Below are 17046 nucleotides of genomic sequence, written 5' to 3'. Positions count from 1 at the left end.
TTCGTTTTTTGCATTTTTTGCGTTGATGATTTATTATGAAAGGTATGAAATATACAAGTTCCTGTAGTACTGTATATTTTCTTTCACTATCTGTAACCGTTTGCTTTCTTCTCATTCAACATTTAATCACAGTATTGCACCCACAAAGAACTCGCACAAGTATTTATTTTTGGCTGTTATACCCAGACATATTTTTTTTAGTCGCCAAGTTGATCAATTTAAAGCTGTGTGTTATTTACGTGAATGTGACCCCGCAGTGTTAATCCTATTGGGCCATCTGCAGGGAGAGAATATCGGTACTCACCTTTCTGATGAGCTGCACAGCTGTGTCCTTGCAGTGCAGAAGGTACAGTAAGATGGACTGTACTGTATTTCCTTGCCCTTGGATGATGTAGATGCCCTTATAGGTCTCAATAATGTAAATACAGAGAATAGCCTTGCACACCTTAAAAATACTATCAGCACTATACTTGCTCTTAGTGTACCGGTGCTCCGTGGTTCAGGGAAACAACCTGTCTGTTGTAGTTTCAGAGTATATTAAATAAATAGAAGGATCCTGGGCACTTTGGATTTGCAGAGAAGAAATTTATTCTTTTTAGTGGCACACACAACGTTTAGAACTTATGCTAAATTCTTTCTCAAGTTACTGGCCCAGAAATGCGGAAATCCAGAGTGTAGAAACCAGGTTATACACAAATTGGTTATCTTACACTATAGTGTGCTTTTTAACATATTGGTCATCGCTCATTCATCATCATCTCCCCTATACGGGACAGCAAAATTCAGTGACGAGGACAAGGGGGCTTACTTCACACGGGTATCACAACGGCGCGTGAACCCGGAAGCGAGCTGTCGTGGACTGCGACCGGCTTCATCCCAGCGCGCGGGATTGAAGCTTACCACACCAGCACCTCCCCTATCCCACTGCCCTGCCGATGTGTCGAGGAGCTTGACTGATTCCTAAACGGACTGAATTTTACTTATATGTAAGTGATTACTTGTTTGCTATTTGCACTTGTTGAATACAATTTTCCATACCTTTGTGTGCTCCTGTGTTCTTTCTTGGGCCCTTATATGGAACTTTACATCATCCAGCTGCAAGGAAATACAGTACAGTCCTGCATCTCTTACCTTCAGCACTGTGGGGGCACAGCTGCAGATGGTTGCACAGCTCATCTGAAAGGTGAATACCAGTATTCTCTCCCTGCAGATCGCCCATTCAAGCGAATGATTTAATATTGCAGGGTCCCATTCAAAAGCATGAACACCCCGCCATGTTAATCCTTTTGGGCTGTTCTTGGGTCTTCGTTTTCTGCATTTTGTTTTCCACGGCCACAAGGACAGCAAGTCTTGCATATCTCCCAGGTGTGCTCCTTTTTGTGCACTGGTATGTCTCCACAAGTTATTTCAAGGTGGATTTAAGGGGAGATTGATATCTATATCTCTCAATCAATCTGGACTGTAGTTAAAAAACTAAAACAAATATGCTCTAGCTTTCTCTCTAGCTCTGTGGTGGTTGGCATGGACATTCGCGGCTGACAGGAACTCCCGAATTCAAATGTCTGAATTTTGTCCATCTCTACCCATATTTGTAACTTACCAAAAATAGAGAATTAGAAGGTTTTGTATTTAGAGCGGTACCCAGAGTATCTAGTTAAAGACAACTTACATTAATGCACCTTAGTCCTGAATGGGTTTTGCAATAATTAAATTCCTCAAAGTACAGGGGTTGGGAACATTGAGGTTCATTAAGGTATTTATTGGGATTGTGCAGTATTTCTTTTCATGCCTACAGTAGCATGCTAAATTTCAAGGTAGTTACCCCTTTTTAAGCAATGTAGCTGTAAGCCTAACCTATTTATTGTGTAAACAGGACAAGTCCCATGTATGTGCTTCAAGATCAAATGCTGGTCACCGTGGATGGTAGTAAATTGGAAATGAAGTAAGGGAACGAAGTGGAAAATAAGTCATAAAGAGGAGTGATACCGTAGCTGGGTAATGATGCTAATGAAACAAAACAGGTCACCACATGTCTGGAATGGAATAGGCAGTAACAGGTCCGTCTGAGTGCCCCCGTCCGTGGAGGTGTAAGAGCCTGACTTGCTTCCCCGTATTGATAGATGTGAATCTAATGTTGTATACAGAGGCGGCTCGCCTGATCCAAAAGTGCTCCGGGGTTGACTCTATCAGACACACTGCACGATCCGCGGCGATGCAGCCCTCTGATCCTGGCACGCTCTCATCCGGTAGTCGAACTGGCTGTGACGTCACTGGGTGCGACTCTCCCCGGTGGGAGGTCCCTGTAAGGTATGGTCCAGCCCCTAGCAGATCAGCTAGTGCTAGGGTATCGCTCACGGCTGCAGGGCGTTCATAATAAAAATAAAGTAATCATATGGAAAGGTCTTCGTTCTGTGGCGTGCTCCCAAGGTAGAGATATGAGAGAGAGAAAAAGAAAACCTGGGGCACTGCAGAGTTAGAAATGGAGGAGGCTGGTAGTAGGTACAATTAAGTCATTTTATTGGGCATATTAGCCCAAAAAAGTCAAAACGGCACACATCTCTAACCTGTTTATTGCTTTTATCTTTTTTGCCTTGCCCGAGTTGCATTATATCTGTGTAGTTATTTGTTATGAAAAGAGTACACAAACCTATTGCAAAGTATACTTTTTGTCTCCTAAAGTAACTACTTAGGCTGCGCTTATACTGACGGTGACATCACGCTGCGGTCACTGTAAAAATCAAATTCACTTCCTGCGATCACGACCAAGACGTCGCTCCGTCTCGCGTCGTTTCTACTATAAGGGCACGCGGTGGCAATACATTTGTTTTGCTGTCGCCGGCACCATAAGCGCAGCCTTAGAATGGACTCGCCTATACATTAGATTAAGTAATCTCAAAAAGACAGACTGGACTGGTACACAATGTGAAAAAAATCAAATGGTTATAAATAACCACTTTAAAGTAGTACAGCTCAACTCCGTTATAGCGCGGTCCTCGGGGGCCACCCGATCCGACCGCGTTATAACTGAAGTAGCGCTAATTTTTTTTTAAATGGCCGTCGCGTGCCTGATCGGGGGGAGGAGGGAGGTGGAGGGAGGTGGAGGGAGGCGCCGGCAGCCCTACATGGCCCCTAGCTGCCACTGTAGTTCTGTGAGTGTCTGCAGTGTGCAGTGTGCAGTGTGCAGTGTGCAAAAAAAAATATTTTTAAATATATATATATTTTTTTAAATTCGGGGTCCATGCTCAAACCGCGTTATAAGGGGATCGCGCTATAACGGGGTTGAGCTGTATATAGTTGGTAGTATTACAATGATTTATTAAACTCAATTAAAATAAGACGGTGAAACGGTTGACATACATATAAGATAAAAGTAGGGGAAGTTACTATATATGCTCCCCTAGGATCAAGTGCATAGGTATGTTGCTTTACTGTCCTTATAGTGTATAGTATTTGACGTGAATTGCATCCCTTTTATGTCTCCTTAGACCCTAATTAGGGTGGCAGAGTTTCTGATATGGAAGAGTTCCTATTTCCTGATCACCCTGGCAGTGGGCACCATTGGGTTAATCCCTTCTCACTCTAGGTAGGACAGGAAATAGACTTTTGCAGGTAGGCCATATAAGGCCCCTCCCTCTACCTGCACCTTAGTCTTTTTCCTGTCCTCACAGCTAGGAGTAGGATTTTTTATTTTCTAATAGGACTCACCTACTGCACCTAGTGCAGATATCCAGGGTCTCAGCCTCTCTGCCCTGAAGCTCCGATCGACGCGCCCTACGGGTGGCAAGACGGAGACCCCTTAGAGTCGGGGGAGCCCCTGGAACCCATTGGGGGGGGAGCAGCTGCAGCCGCGGGCAGGGAAGCTTAGGTGCAAAGCCCCAGGACCAAACGAAGGCGCACAGCAGCTGCAGCTGGGAGCCGTGGAGGCTCAGAGTCGCCGCATTATGGTCTGGTACGCTGCGGTAAAGTATCCAGGAGCCCGCTACACGTGGAGGGGGGAGCAGCCATAGCTGCGAGCCGGAGGAAAGGCTCAATTGACCGCGCTAGCGTCTGGGACGCGGCGGTAAAGTACCCCAGGAACCCTGCTATACGAGGAAGGTTCATATTGACCGCGTTAGTGTCTGGACACTGCGGTAAAGGGTACAGTGCACGCGGCCGCTCGGGAGCGCGCGCGTCACATCGGCCGGCAGATGCGTTCACAGACACGCGAGCCGTGCACGAGCACTTGATGACGTCATAGAAGCGACAAACACACTGTGTGTATGTGTGAGTGAGAGCTGCAGCATGGAACGCTCAGCAGGGAGAAGCCAAGTGCTGGAAATGGATTCGAAAATGGAGACACCTAAAACTTCAGTTCCCAAGGCTAGGTGAGTCCTTAGTTTTAGTTCTACATGGGAAAGAGAGATGGTATATATATACATTAGGGTGTATGTTTAGTATTTATTTTGTTTTTATAATTTAGTTCGGTGGTTACCCTCCCTGAAGCAGGATCTTCAAAAGGGACAGGGGAATCCCTGCAACATAAATGAAAGGTTGCTAAGAAAACTAAATGGTTCAGCTTGTGAGAAACCAGCCCTAATAGGGAAGTAATTATGTGAAGATTGTCTTAAGGCACCTGCAGGTGATACCAATGAACAAATGAGCACTTTCCTTATTGATGAAGGAGGCTGTTAAACAGAGTGTTGATGCGGCAGTCCAGCAAGCTGTTAACTTTACGCAGGAAGATCTAGATCCCAGACCAGTCTGGATAAGGGGAAAGGTTTTTTCATCATATGAGTCTGAAATTGATTGTTTTCATGTGTCAGAGAGTGAAATGGATTCATCAGATCAAGATATTCAGGAAGAGGAATCTGAATTTGATGTAGAAAGGGTGGATCCACTCATCAAAGCCATGATACAGGCTTTGGAACTGGAAGACACTGAGGAGTTAACCCACAAAAAAGATAAACTTTTTGGGGCGAGACAAAGAGTGTCCTGGCTGCTTCAAGAGTTTCTGTACTGGCCTGCTGTTGACAGGCTAAGCAGTCTGCTGCTGCTGCTGCTTTAAAAAGGTAGAGTCTTTACTATCCATCAAGTAGTTAAGGACCTCATTCAGGTGGAGTTGGCGCAACCAGACGCCAGAGTATTTACGCCTAAAAGGTTTGGGAAGATGTATCCATTCCCACAAGAGGAGGTAACATTTTGGGATGTCAGCCCAAAGGTGGATACGGCTATTTCCAGAATAGTAGAAAAGACCATAATTCCAATAAGGAACTTGCGTCATTGGAGGATGCTATGGATAGGAAGATGGATACGTATGGAAGAAAACATACGTTACCGCAGGAACATCCTCAAAACTGCCATAGCAAATACGTCAGCAGCAAGGGCTATGCGAGTGTGGATTGCCAACATTGAAGAAGCAATATACAAAGGTGTGGAAAGAAGTGCTATTCTTAAAGCACTGTCCGAAGTAAAATGAGCAGCAAAATCTATGGTACTGGCGGTATCAGCAAGAAGGGCTTTATGGCTCAGACAGTGGATGGCTGACACAGCATCAAAGAACAACTTGTGTGGATTACCATTGAAGGTGAGTTCCTCTTCGGTAACAAACTGGATGCAATAATAACAAAAGCATCAGGAGGTAAGAGCACTTTTTACCTCAAGAAAAGCAGAAGATTCGGTTTCCAACAGGCTAATAGAAACCAATATAAGGAAGCAAAGGCATATAGACCTGGCAGGTCATCTCCAAGACGAACAACATGGAGGGGCGGCCAGGACCGGCTTTTCGTGACAGTTGCCAGTAGGAGGGCAACTGAAGCAGTTTTCTGCAACATGGGCCCAAACAATACAGTTGGGTATTACAGACCATTCGTCAGGGGTACAGTATAGAATTCAGAGAGATGCCAAGAAGAAATATGTTCTTAATAACATGGATACAGTCCAAGGAAAAAAGAAGGCAGATGAATTCGGCTTTAAAGAAATTATTACAAGCAGAAGTAATAAAGAAGGTACCTCAGGAAGAGGAAGTGGAATTTATTCCAGAATTTTCTAGTAAAGAAACCTACAGGGGAGTACAGAGCAATCCTAGACCTAAGCAGTGTGAATTTATTCTTGAAAATAAGAAAATTCAAGATGGTGTCGTTGAACCTGATTATTCAAGAGGTACAACCAGGAGACTGGATGGTGGCAATAGACTTAGAAGATGCTTATCTACAGGTGCCCATAGCAAAGGGACACCAAAGATGCCTAAGGTTTACAGTAAATCAAGATCATTATCAGTACACAGCACTGCCATTTGGTCTGGCGACTTCCCCAAGGACGTTTACAAAGGTTCTAGCCCCTCTAGTGGCAGAAATGAGAGAAAGAGGGGTAGAAATATACCCATACCTGGACGACATCCGGGTAAAATCAGGGAGTCTGGAGAAACTCCAGCAAGACCAGAAGATGGTAATAACCTTCCTGGAACACCACGGTTGGTTAATAAACAGAAACAAGAGCCATCTCATGCCCACTCAGCTGTTAAGATTTCTGGGGGTAGAATTTGATACAGCAAAAGGAGAAGTGAGACTACCAGACGCAAAGAGGCAAGACATAGCCATGCAACAAAGAAGCTCAGGAAAGCTACCAGGACTTCAGCAGAAGAATGCATGAAGCTCCTAGGGAAATTCGCTTCAACATTAAGCGTCAGAAAATGGGCAGCAATACATATGAGACCAAGAATCTTGTTACACCCACACACAAAACAGGAATTAAAGTGGAGGGAAGATACCCGAAACCTGGAAAAAGGACAAACACTACACCCAGTGCACTGGGTAAGAATTACAACAGATGCGAGCAACACAGGTCGGGGTGCCCAGATGGGAGAAACATTGGTGCAAGGAACCTGGACAAACCAGGAAAAGCATCTTCCATCAAATCTGCTGGAATTAAAAGCAGTACACGGGCCTTAGAAGCTTTCCAAGACCATATAAGAGGTGGCTGTATAAAAATAGAATCAAACAGGTCAGTTGTCAAGTATATAGCCGAACAAGGAGGAACAAGGAGCAGAAAGCTGATGAACCTCACAGCAGAAATCCTCTTTTGGGCAGAATGCGACTTGTTGGAAATTACAGCCATACATATCCCAGGACTAGAAAATGTCACAGCAGACTTTCTAAGTCGGAACATCATACACCCAGGAGAATGGGCATTATATCCACAGGTGTTTCAAGAACTGGTAGAGCAATGGGGTCAGCCAGACATAGATCTCATGGCGACACACCAAAACCGCAAGGTAAGGAACTACTGTGCCAGACAGTTTCATCCAAGCGCACAAGGTACAGATGCTCTCAGTTTCAAATGGCACTTCAAGTTGGTATACCTGTTCCCTCCAATTCCCTTAATTCCGGAAACAATCAGGAAAATCAGGGAAGACCAAGCAGAGGTGATATTCGTAGCACCCTACTGGCCAAGAAGGCTTTGGTTCACACACTTGGTAAATATGGCAGTAGATCCACCATGGCACATACCAGATCGCAAAGGGTTGATGCGACAGGGGCCAATATGTCATCCGAATGCCAAACAATGGGCTTTGACGGCATGGCGATTGAGCGGGAAACATTGAGACTGAAAGGTTGTTCAGACAAAACAATTCAAACCCTGTTACAAGCAAGGAAAAGTTCAACATCAAGAGTATACCATAGAATCTGGCTTTGCTTTTGCGATTGGTGTGAAAAAGAGAAACAAAATTTCCTTTCACCAAGAATTGTATCTATAGTGGAGTTCCTGCATAAAGGATTTGAGAAAGGTCTCAGTCTCAGCTCATTGAAAGTACAGGTGTCTGCACTATCAGCTTTGTTGGAAAGAAATATGGCAATGGAAAGATTGATAATCAGGTTTTTTTTTTTCAAGCAGTTAAAAGGTTAAAACCTCAAATCAAGAACAGGGTACCTACATGGGACTTGTCTCTAGTGTTGGATGTATTAACAGCAGCTCCGTTTGAACCTATACAGGAGATAGGCCTAAAATGGTTGTCATGAAAAATGGCGTTTCTGATAGCAATCACCTCAGCAAGGAGAGTGGGAGAACTACAGGCTCTATCTACCAAGGAACCATTCCTAGTCATACATGAAGACAAGGCAGTTCTCAGACCAGTACATCAATTCCTACCAAAGGTGGTATCACAGTTCCACATGAATCAAGAAATTGTGATTCCGTCATTTTGTCCAGAACCAAAAAATAAGAAAGAAGAAAGACTACACAAGTTAGACGTGGTAAGATGTCTTAAAGTGTACCTGGAAAGGATGCGAGATATCAGAAAGTCAGACAAATTATTCGTCATTCCAGAGGGACCAAAGAAAGGACAAGCAGCATCAAAGACAACAATTTCCCAGTGGATTGTGTCTTGTATTAAAAAAGCTTATGAAAGCAAAGGACAAGATAAACCTTTGAACATTAAAGCTCATTCTACAAGGGCCATGGCTACTTCATGGGCATTTAAGGCCCAGACTACACCAGGACAAATATGCAAAGCAGCTGTCTGGTCCTCATTCAATACATTCTTGAAATACTACAGACTAGACGTACAATCATCAGCTGACGCAAGCTTTGGACGTAGAGTGTTAGAAACTGTAGTGAAATAAAGTGTAAAGTGTATTAATAAAGGTCAAACTGATAAGGCATTAAACTGGTGTTGTCTATTCTGATGTATCCCTCCCTAAAATTTGCACTGCTTGGGTATGTCCCAATGGTGCCCACTGCCAGGGTGATCAGGAAAGGAGAAAATTTAAACAACTTACCGTAATTTTCTTTTCCTGGAACCATGGCAGAGGGCACATAGTTACCCTCCCTATGTATGTCTAATGCCTATCAGTTATATTTTTCAGCTATGGAAGAATCGTAAGACTAAGGTGCAGGTAGAGGGAGGGGCCTTATATGGCCTACCTGCAAAAGTCTATTTCCTGTCCTACCTAGAGTGAGAAGGGATTAACCCAATGGTGCCCACTGCCATGGTTCCAGGAAAAGAAAATTGGTAAGTTGTTTAAATTTTCTCCTTTCTCTCGCCCTGCTATTACAGTATACCACCAGTGGAGTAGTCTAAAAAATGTAGGATGTGTTGGCCACCTTGTATTATACCCAGTGTTCGACAAACCTATACATTTGCACGCCCGGGGCGAGTGGATTTAACATCGTGGCAAGCTCCTATTGGCCCAAGCAGCACACGTGTGGTAATAGGTGGCGAGTAGATTTTTTGGTGATTTGTCGACAACTGATTATACCTGTTGGTGGACCTCGGTATACATGGTAGGTGTACTTTTGGTTCACTACTACAGCGAACCAGCTATTGGTTCACTGAAGTGTATGCATTTAAGAAAGAAACATTTCCTATATGAGCCTGACATAGGTTCAACATGGAGATGTATGTATTAAACGATATAAATGCTGGTTCAGCTAGATACATGGGATACACATGTTTTGTCACATTGTTAGTACATAACCAATGATGTAAACATTCTGATTCAAAAGCATATGATCTGTTTTAAACACAACCACTACTATGGTGACTGAGTATCTGTCATCATGAAGTGTCTCTCAAGCATACAGGATCCTCTTATCTACACAGCCACTATTTGGGGAATTTAAATATGTATTCTGGATCCAGGCTCACTTGTAGCATGTGAGAAGATCCATGTAGCTTAACTCATCCCCTTTTAAAAGCAAATAGAACTAGAACCAGCTCCCAATCCGGTGCTCAAGAGAAATGTGTGTGTGTGTGTATATATAGATAATATATATCTCCATCTTGATCTCCCTCCGCTATCTTGATCTCCCTCCGCTAGCGTTTCCGTGTGTATGTAACTGAAAATGCTTCGTCCCATAAGCCTGGGTGAGAAGCGGGTAAGTGCAAAGCCCTGTGCTAACGAGACCCCGTTACCCTGCGGCTAGAGTCTCTGATAATCAAAGTTACAGCAACAACTGCCTAAGTATTAAGCACCATAAAGTTGATGACTGAAGAAAAACTCACGGTACCGCTGGACAGTCTCCCGCTGCGCGTGCCCCCAGGCGAAGATCAGGTAAAGTAGAAGGACTTCCAAATGAAGAAAAACTGCCGGTGCACTGCTCATTCACAAAAAGAGATACTGGGACATACTGACAAATTTTATTTAATGTAAAAAAAAAACATGCAAAAAAGTACTAGCACGTGCACTCTGATGCGTTTCACACGCAGGGTGCTTTATCAAAGAGTCTTTGATAAAGCACCCTGCGTGTGAAACGTGTCAGAGTACACGTGCTAGTACTTTTTTTGCATGTTTTTTTTTTTTTAACATTAAATAAAATTTTGGTCAGTATGTCCCAGTACCTCTTTTTGTGAATGAGCAGTGCACCGGCAGTTTTTCTTCATTTGAAAGTCCATCTACTTGACCCTTTTTAAAGCACACAAAGCCTTCTATTTTCTTAAACTTAATTGAGTGGGGTTAACAGAAATATAAAAGTACTTGCATGTAGTTTGTAGTAGGAAATGTATCTTGTGAGGAGAGGTATCCCAATTGGCTTTGGTATCAAGGGAAGTGCTTCTCTGAGGGGAAGGTAAAAAGGAATCCCTTTCTAAGGGAGCAGTGGAAGTTGTCTGCTCACTTTGGCTGCTGTTGAAAAGAGAGAGCACTCTTTTTCCTTTCCAGACAAGATCAAGCCAAGGGGTATAACAATATACAGAGCAGGGCAGGGGGAGAGGGCTAAACAAATCTCAACTGTGAGCATTGGGATGTTGCCAGGGCAACTGACTAGTGGCATGTGGATAAGTAATATAATAATATAAGTAAAATAGTAACAACTATGTTGCAATATACACAGGAACACTGGCTGCTTGGAACAGGGAAAACATGCAACTTTCCCTGGGGAGAGCTGGCAGTGTGAGAGCAGAAAAAATATACAATCCTTTTTCAGGACACTCCCCGTCTGGTATCAGTAGATGCCACTATATCGAACATAAATGTGGAACATATAAAATACAATAACAATGTATCAAGTTCATGTTCACTTAACAATGTGGTGCTGGCCGAGATCCCTTTTGGCAAGGGATGCCAAGTAGGTGCACCAGTGCAGGATGGCTGGGTGGTCCACAATGTGGTCCAAAAGGATATCCCGGGGAACTGGGGACCGCAAGGTCAGAGCTGCCTGGGACCGCAGAGTGGAAGGTTGTGTCCTGGGAGCCAGTCAAGCTGCCGGGACTAGGCCAGAGAATGCCCCATAGGCCCGAGTTAAGCCCTGAGCCACCCTAGCTGAGTACTATAGGGACGGCAATAGCTAATGGACTTTCCCATTAGCTCGATCGCTAGCGGAGCAGGATGAACTGCAGGGGAGGATTCCCTAAGCCTGGAGGACGACCGTGTGGCTGCCAGATGTAAGGCGAGAAAGGACATTGTTTGGAGGCCCCGCATCGTGGGATCACGGATGCGGTTCTCCTTTTGACATAAGGATTCCCTGGTTAACCGAGGCTCGGCCTTCTCTAAGCCTGCAGCAACAGCGAGAACCTCTTGATACTCGACGCAATGATCCTCAACACCAGGTGGATCATCAGTTGAAGCAGTGAGAAAATCTCCTTATACCATCTATAAAAGAATTGGACTCTGGGGGAATCTCGGGACTGTTTTGTATCCTGTGGACATAGGGACATTTTGAGCGCCAGGTATCCCTTTTTTCCGTCATCATAGTCCTGTATGCAAGTTGAGGAGGTAACTTACATTGAGGGAAGCCTTTGGCAGCTCCTTCCTTTTTGTTATCAAAATTGGTTTTTCATTTCAGCATTTTGTTGTGCACGTTTTTGCACATCTTTATTTATCGTACATGTTGCACGTTTAATTCACATATAAGGTTAAGCGCTGTTTAGTTAGGGTTTTTTAGTTAGCCTTTTATAGTAAGACCTGTTTGGGGGCGGGTTAGGTTTGCTGCCCTGAGCCTCTTTGCATGCTCTGCAGATTCTTTTCCCAACCATTTGTCTAGCAGGCTGAGTTCTTCCCTTGCAGAGAAGCCCAGATTCTTGATTGCACCCTTGAATGTGGACTTCCATATTCTGTAATTCTCAGGATGGTCGTCGAAGTTGGCAAGTCCTTTTTGCACCATATCACGCTGTATCATATACTTGCCCATGTCTGTTAGGCCTGATGCATCAGTGTGTTGGTCTTGCGGAGGATGTGGTTGGTCACGCCCTGGTATGGTGCTCTGTCCACCGTCTATGTTTGTGCTGTTGGATTGTGCGTCTTTTGACTTATGTGCGAAGTGTGTGCTTGGCGCAAGGGTGGTTGCCAGGAAGAACCTTGCGGTCTCCTCTTCTTTGGTGTGGATGTGCGATGACTGCTGGTTAGTGTGAGGAGCTGTGTTACTCCATGTGGGGGTACCTGTATTGTGAGCCTGTAGTAGTGCATCCGTATGCCTGCTGATGTGTGGATCACTGTTGCGGCTGTAGCTATCCCAGGTAGTGTGTGTGCGTTTCTTCGGCATCTGTGATGTCCTCCTCATCGTGTTGAGATGGTGCGCTGGTGTTTACATTGGGGATGCTCCTCACATAATCTTCGGTGCATTGGCTGGATCCTCTGAGGCTATCTGACTGTACGATCGCTCCCCGCCATCCTGTCGTGCGCCTGCTTCTAAGACTTCGGCTTGGGCAGCAGCATCCTCTTCCTTAAGGCTTCGAAGTCCACGTCCAACTTGGCCTTCCTATGCGCAGTGGCTGCGGCAGCTGCTGTGGCGGCACCTGTCTGCTCCTCTTACGTGCGCTCTCTCTTTCCTCATGGCTGCCTGTTTTCTGAGCGTCTTCGGCCCTTGCACGTGCAGCCTCTGCGGTGGCTCGCGCCTAAGTAGCGCTTGCGCTAGACGCGTTAGACCATGCTGATTTTGCTGACCTTGATGAATGACTCGATGTGCTGGAGCGCTATGATGCTGTCTCCCGCACAAAGCCCTTTCTCCTACTCTCAGCTTCCGTGATAGCGGTCCGCACGTGGCTGTCGCGTGTCAGATCAATATTATTCTGTAAGCCTCATTCTTCCAGGCTTTCACCGTTGTTAACAAAAAGAAATAAGGTGAGCGAACTCTGACTTGAGAATGAAGAACTGCTCAGATTTCTGAGTCAATAGAAGGTGGAGTATAATGTCAACCGCACACTTGTAGGTGTGCAGATTTAACAGAACACCCACAATAGGTGGTATGGGGAATATAAACTGATATGGAGAATAAAAACTACTCACACGGCCTAGTGTGAGTGATGTACATCAATTGGTATCTTTAAAATCTTTGGTGCAGGTTCGTGTAAGTATCCACTCTCCCACAGTTGTCTTTTGGAAATCCCTCAGAAATGGATCCAAACAGGCTCGTAGGCTTATCCCCTCGTCACAACATGGGGCCCCCGTCAGAAAATGGACAAGGAGAGTATGTGGGAATATAATATATAACAATTTATTATAAAATAGCACACACACACAAAGACACTGGAGAGATCCACGGCGTGTCCGCGCCCGCTGTGGTATCCGGTCACCCTCTCAACCGCGTCAGGTGCTGCGTGAGAGCTCCCAAAGTGAAGACAGGAGTGCACTGCTACGGTGGCCTCTCAGTTCCTAAAAGGTACGAATGGACGGATCCAGTGTCTTTCTATATGAGTGTGTGTGTGCTATTTTATAATAAATTACTTCCTCTGACATTACTTCAAAAACCTAACTTAGTTTTACTCTAGTATCTATTGAAGAAAAAGAACCCAGTCTTATAGCACTCATTCACAACAAAGTGTATAGTGATAAATTTAAAATACTTTATTAATAACTATGAATAAAAAATAGGGTGTTAAAACGTAATTAAATACTGTATAGAACAGCACGTGACTGTATCCTTTAGTGACCCACCCTAGTTTAGGTGGGTGGATATGGTATGATCCCTGATTGGTACTAGAGATCAGATGCTATGAATTATAGCCTCCTAAAATATAGGAACGGAGTCAAACAAAAAAACTCCCATATATACAGTAATACATCTAATGTAATATATGTTTCACATTAGAGCAGCCGCTCATACCTACATTCATGAATATACAATATGATTAAAATCAAGTACAAACAAAATGATGAAAAAAATGACCAAGTGTGTTTTAATATTTTCTTTTTATTTAAATTTATTATTTTCTTTCACATGTCACAATCAAATTGATGGACCATAGTGTATTTTAATAGGTATATTTCAAAACTTTAAGATATGCCTTATCACTACTAGTGACTAACCATCACATATTTCAATGAATATTAAATTTGACATAACATAGTACCCCATAGCCTATGTGAGCAATCAAGACATGAAAGCATCACATATACAAATATCACCAAAGCCACAGTTATTCAGTCCATGATACTCTTGCATCTAATCTGATACATTTGCAGCAGTTCAAGGACACATTGAATCAGGCAATGAGGCTGTTACATGTGTGCATACCATGATAAGTGCACTCCTAGAAGTGGGATATTATATCAGCCATGCACCAGTAATGAAGGGGTTAAGTGAATTAACAGCCAATTTCCACGTTGACTATATAAACCCACCTCACACGCAGGGACCTCCCCCTACGTGCCCTGAAGAAGCGTTTTATTACGTGAAACGCGCGCGTCGGCAATTCCTCCCTGCACACGCGGGAAGTTTGTTTATTCAAACAGTACAGCCTCTGGATATTGATCCGCGTCAATGCATTTAGGCTTCCCCCGATGTGCATGTTCTTTCATCTAGGGATCGCGCTATATATTACTATTGCGGGACCCTCCATGCTCATAGGAGTCACTGCACAACTCACCTGATAGACAGGCAGGTCCTCGAACACATCGGCACTGATATAATCAGGATCAGTGCTGATGTAGGGGACACTGCGATCATCAGCTAGACCGGCTCCCCACTTTACACTCTGTGCACACGATTGCTCTAACTCCTAGTGAGGGGGGATGGGGTGATTCTGGGGCTCTGACCTCACTTTATTATTAACCCCCTGTGTACCCCACCTCAGTACTAGCCGTTGGTGCAGGCTAGTACCTGTATTTAAATTTTGCTGAGTAGCTTCTCAGCTGTCTATGTGCCTACATTAACCCATACAGTCAGCGCTACCATTACAATACCCACGCTACACTGTGGAGGTTGCTCATACATTAGCCTCCACCTATTGCGCTCTATCTGACCCTGTTATGATAAGGGTGATTACTCCTGAGTGCAAAGTAGTTTTGTGTGGCAGCTTAGCATATATTGTGCCTAGACTGTAAGGGGTACTGCACAAACATTTAGAGTACAGCAGATATCACCATCACCCCACTTTCAGTGTTAGAGGTGATTTGGTGATTTTCTATAGCTGCTTTAAGCTCATTAATACCACACTATCGATCTCAGTTCTTGCCTAATAGTCTGCACCTAAGAGAACTAGCAATTTTTATCCCCAATAGAGATCTAGCCTTTATAGTGCTGGTGAATTTACACAGAAACCAGTGCAATCTCTAATCTGGGGGGGGGGGGGGAGACATCTATAGGTCTAACTAAGCGCAGTACATGCCATTTCACAATGAGTGTATCTTTTTAGAGTGCACTATACGTCTAGATACACTCTATTAGAGACAGTCAATCCGGTGGGCTCTGTTTGACTCCGCTCCTATATTTTAGGAGGCTATAATTCATAGCATCTGATCTCTAGTACCAATCAGGGATCATACCATATCCACCCACCTAAACTAGGGTGGGTCACTAAAGGATACAGTCACGTGCTGTTCTATACAGTATTTAATTACGTTTTAACACCCTATTTTTTATTCACAGTTATTAATAAAGTATTTTAAATTTATCACTATACACTTTGTTGTGAATGAGTGCTATAAGACTGGGTTCTTTTTCTTCAATAGATACTATCACGTCTCCATCCAGTCAGCACCTCACAGGTTAATTTACAGCAGTGCGGGTTTTCTTTACGTGTTAGTTTTACTCTAACCTGACAACCATTTTTCTTACACACCAATAAACTCTCGGCTTTATCCTGAGCTGGAGTAACCCCCTGAACCCCTATAATGGATTCAGAGTACCTGGGTATTACTTGGGCAGTGTCCCTTTATCCTAGTGACCCTGTGTATAGTGTGGGGATATACATTAACCCCTTATGCCCTGTGTAGTTTGTGGGTATTCATTAACCCTTAATACAGTGATATGGCCCTCTTATTCCTAGCCGGGCACATATAGACAGTTTGTACACATTCACAGGACTGCAGTTGGCTGCAGAGCTGACACTCTATGCTTTAACGTAAACTTTAACCCCTACAACTCTCCACCTTATCCCTGGTGAGAGAGTTACGGAACCCCTTACTGGGACCTGGGATTCGGGCATATCTCGGGACCTGGAATGTAACCCAGTTCCCTGCCTGGTCGTACTGCTCTGGTTTGTGCTGAAGCAGGGGGATTTGACGGTGAGCTGCAAACTGCGTTCTAGGGGGGATTTTATCCGGTGGTCTGTGGTCCTCGTGAATCTGGGGGGATTCCTGACAGCATGTTTCGGGTAACTCGCAACATGGGCCCCCTTCTACCCAAACACACTGACAACATTTTCCCGTAAAATCATCCCTGATGCTCACGCCTGGTGCATCCCGCTGGTTGGCACTCCTGGAACAGTAAAACCACATACATCTTTATTATACAAGCAGTTTTATACCACAATTGGGTTGAAGAGCTGACACTCACAATTCCTCAATATGGCTCAGGGGCACCCAACCGGGAATAATACCTTTATGGCCTGGGTACCCCTTCATCGTCACAGTGTACTCAGGCAGGATAAGAGAATGCTGGTGCTGTGTATAATGCACAGATCTGTGTAGCAGTGCTGCAGCTTCTGTGTCTGAGAAACTGTTTTTAAAGCTGTTGCTCTGTGTAGATATTTTGAGCTGGTTGCTCTTTATAGCTGTGCTGCAGTCTTTCAGCTGTGTAGAAAGCAGGCGCTCTATTATCTTTAGCTGTCTGCAGCTGTAATGCAGTATCTGATCTTCCAGGAGGCTGTTGTACTGCAGCTTGCCTCCCAGCAGTATAGCTGTAGAAGCTGAAGCC

Source organism: Ascaphus truei, chromosome 1, assembly GCF_040206685.1.
Source record: "Ascaphus truei isolate aAscTru1 chromosome 1, aAscTru1.hap1, whole genome shotgun sequence".
In the NCBI taxonomy this organism is placed as follows: Eukaryota; Metazoa; Chordata; class Amphibia; order Anura; family Ascaphidae; genus Ascaphus; species Ascaphus truei.
This window is presented reverse-complemented; position numbering follows the sequence as displayed.